We start from the raw sequence: 4,240 nt of genomic DNA, 5'->3' as shown, positions 1-4,240 counted from the left end.
CTAGCACTGAGATGCAGTGCCTTAGACCACTGCAACACTCAGGAGCCCATGTAACATTCATAATTATCATGTATTATTATTAATATCATACTTGATTATAATTATATGGTGCATATTTAATTGTATAGCTTATATAAAATATAAAGAACCATATCTAAGCCTATCAGGTCAACATTCTCAATGCTACACTCTAGTGGAAATTTTGTAGAATGCAACCAGAAAGACCCCTCACCCCTCAATTTCAATGACTGTTTCAAATACAGCTAAATAAACTTTTTTTTGGTCATATACAGTACTTGCATGGTTATAAATATCGCTAGCTAGGGTTAATGTTGGTGAGGTAATATCCTTCTAAGTACACTGAACAAAAATATAAACGCAAAGTGAAGTGTTGGCCCCACGTTTCATGAGGTGAAATAAAAAAATCCCATAAATGTCCATATACACAAAAGCTTATTTCTCTCAAGTATTGTGCACAAATTTGTTTACATCCCTGTTAGTGAGCATTTCTCCTTTGCCAAGATAATCCATCCACCTGACAGGTGTGGCATATCAAGAAGCTGATAAAACAGCATGATCATTACACAGGTATAAGGGCACAAGGCGAGACCCAAATGCAGACACAGGAGGCAGATGGTTGAGCTCCAATATTTTTTATAACAAAAGGGACAGGCGAGAGTTCATAAACCAGGTCAGAGTCCAAACAGTACCAGGTGATTGGCAGGCTCGAGGTCAGGACAGGCGGGTTCAGCATCAGGACAGGCAAGGGTCAAAACCAGGAGGCTAGGAAAAACAGAGACTGGGGAAAAAAGGAGCTAGGAAAACTGCTGGTTGACTTTTCAAAACAAGACAAACAGAGAGACAGGAAACACAGGGATATATACACTGGGGATAATAAGCGACATCTGGAAAGGGTGGAGACAAGCACAAGGACAGGTGAAACCGATCAGGGCGTGACACCAGGTGCATATTGTGCCGGGGACAATAATAGGCCACTTTAAAATGAGCAGTTTTGTCACACAACACAATGCCACAGATGTCTCAAGTTTTGATTGTGCGTGCAATTAGCATGCTGACTGCAGGATGGTCCACCAGAGCTGTTGCCGGAGAATTGAATAATCTCCATATTTCTATCATAAGCTGCCTCAAACATTGTTTTAAAGAATTTAGAATAAGAAAACAATAAACATTTTATAAATTGGATGACACCTCTTTTCTATTAGAATACTTGCACAGGAAGATTAAGACAGTATGCATTCACACACAAGAACATCTGATTACATTTTATTTTACAGTCCTATTTCAGTAATTATTTATTTGTATTTACAGATAAATGATGTAGTAACAATAATGCAAAACTCAATCACTCCAAGAACCAACACATGATTAATGTGATTGTAATCAATGTGTTTTTGCCATTTTACCTTGTAATTGTGAGCTAAATATATATATATATATATATATATATATATATATATAGTGGGCTGTAAAAATAAAGCTTATTTACTTTTGGCACTACTCAATCCGTAAAGCTGAAGATGTTCCCGCTGTTGCGGAGACTGCTTTCACGGTAAATACTATATATGTCGACTCAATCGGAAATTACCTTCACATTTTAATACGGATGTTCCACAATGCTTTGGCAATACAGATTGAATTTACTACCTACTTACTTACTTACCTTTATTGAAACCCCTTGACCAGGTTCTCCCATCAAACAAGCTTTACATTTACCAATAATTACAACACAAAAATCAATACAGGGGTTTACAAACACATTAATTTCAGTCAACCATATTATACTCTATATTATTAAAAACAAAAAATTATGTTTTAAGTGAGAATAGGCATTGGTCTAAAGCCGAAAAAAGAAAGAAAATTCACGAGCACCACAATAACTACTCCACCCATGCTCTACCAAGGTTGTCCAGCACACAGCTTAGACCTACTACAGTAGCTATGTTGGTATTGTACTTCAAACTATGTGTATGCAGGCTGCTTAGGATTCAAACCTTCTCAAACAGCCTAATTCCTACTCTTAGAGGAGATGCTCCCACAATAATGTGATTTGTTCCGCAAGTTTAAATATTGGATTCTGCACACAACATACTAATCCCATTCCACTACCCTTTAAAGCTTCTTTTATTATATGAAAGCAAGCTTTGCTTATATACTTACAAGACCATCACGCTTGATTGAGCGAGTTGTTTTGTCTTGTAGTAATGTGGTGCCTGCCTGTATTTCATTAAACCTTTATTTTAGCAATATATGACATTGAGAATTGTAATTTTTGGGGTCAGTAGGCACCCAACATAACAACAGGTTACGGCGTGTTGGATACAGTCACTCTTATAGAAGTCTACAGAGCCTGTCTGCATTCCTGATTTCTGTAACAGTTAACTTACCTGTGTAATATTCACATAAGCTCAGAAACACTTGCAAACATGGTCCTGTTTTATCAATTGCTGTGCGGATCAATGGGCAGTTCATTACCTATGTGAAAATGAATATGTAGCTTAAAGTTATGCGTGTATTTGTATTTGCAATAAAGATGGTGACACTACAATAATACACATTTACAATAGGCCTATATAAAAAAATACATACAGTACAATAATATATACAGTATCTGTTTGCATTTATTGATTAACCTCAGCTTGAGTACCACCATAGAGCTAGCTGCCTCTTATGACAGGCAGTCTGTTGCAGGCAGCAGCAGCTGTGTTGTTAACGAGCAACCAAGTTGCTCGACCAGGTTAGATAGCTGAACTCTGAGATTCAGCTGAAAAGATGTTAGCATTGTCAGAAACGCTACAAAAAGGTAGCACATCGTGAGCTATAAATGATACATTTAATAAAAACTGCTGTACCTACAAATTTAGTCAATCGGACGTTTTTTTAATCCACTTTATGGACGGTATAATCTCATTTTAATCTGACGTCTGGAATTTGAGCTAGGTAGGCACAGAAAATACTATAAAAAAAACAGATTAAAAATCCGGTATGTGGTTTGTTATATGCTTACTATAGTCGCGTGCCGACCGGCACAACTATAATATTAAAGCATCGGATTCTTCCCAAGGGGCACTAGGGGGAGCCAGCCTCAAGCCAAGCAACCCAAACAAGTACACCTGAATAGCGTGGAGAGGCAGCCTCAAGCCAAGCAACCCTAAACAGGCATACCTGAAGAGGGTGTGGCAGTCAAGGTACAAATGGGCAGCTGTTCCTGCCTGTTCCCGTGACGACCCCTCCTCTGCCTTGGCCCTGACCTTCCTGTGGACCATCCCATTGCTATTATGGGATGTTGAAATTTCTACCTTAGTGTTGACTCCACTTCAGACAAAGATGTTTATGACTCTAAGCGTAGGTGGCAGGGAGAGGCCTGTAGGGCAATTATGTGACCCATACCGCCAAGCCCTTAGGGTTATTTGAAACAGCAGCCCCATACAGGGCAGGGTCAACCTCTGATATTTGTAAAGAGGCTGTTTCTTCTCGGCTATAATCGTTGTCTTCTGACCCTCCCACCATCATCCACTCATTGCATGTACATGTCTATCCCAGCACATTCCAAACTTTATGTGTTGCATGTGAAGCCCAAAACATCTCTCGTCTCTGGAGGCCACGGGGTGAGAAGGGTCGGGTGTGTTAAAATTACCCCAGGCCTCTGACGATAGATGAGGAATGTAGTGATTTCAGCCAGAGAGGAAAGTAGAGATTTATCAAAGTCAAGATGATCACAGAAAGATTACAGCTGTTTTCGTTTGTTTAGGGATGAACCTGATGAATAATAATAGGTCATTGGTCACTTTTTGACAAACATGGTAAGGCTTGAGCCAGATAAGGGCTCCCAATGGCCAATACAAACGGAAGCCATGTTGCTTTCATATGGCAAAATTAACATTGGTGCAGGCTCTTCACAGTGCAACTTCGAGTCTGTTTACAAATGGAGTTATATTTTCCAACATTTGAGATAAACTGAAAAATAGTTAAAACTATTCACTCGACCAGATCTGTAAAAATGATTTAAAATCATGTGACAAATGTAATGCTATATAATGTTTTCCCAACTGAATTCATTGAGGTGTGTTATTGAGTTCATTGAGTCATTATTTATCTCTTCAACCCAGCAGTCAAACTCTGATAAGCCTTTCCCAGGGAGGTGTGTGGGTTAACATGTGTTACTAAGCAGCAAGGCTGTAAAACACACACACACACACACACACACACACACACACACACA

The sequence above is a fragment of the Salvelinus sp. IW2-2015 genome, linkage group LG11 (genome assembly GCF_002910315.2).
Source record: "Salvelinus sp. IW2-2015 linkage group LG11, ASM291031v2, whole genome shotgun sequence".
Classification (NCBI taxonomy): Eukaryota; Metazoa; Chordata; class Actinopteri; order Salmoniformes; family Salmonidae; genus Salvelinus; species Salvelinus sp. IW2-2015.
This window is presented reverse-complemented; position numbering follows the sequence as displayed.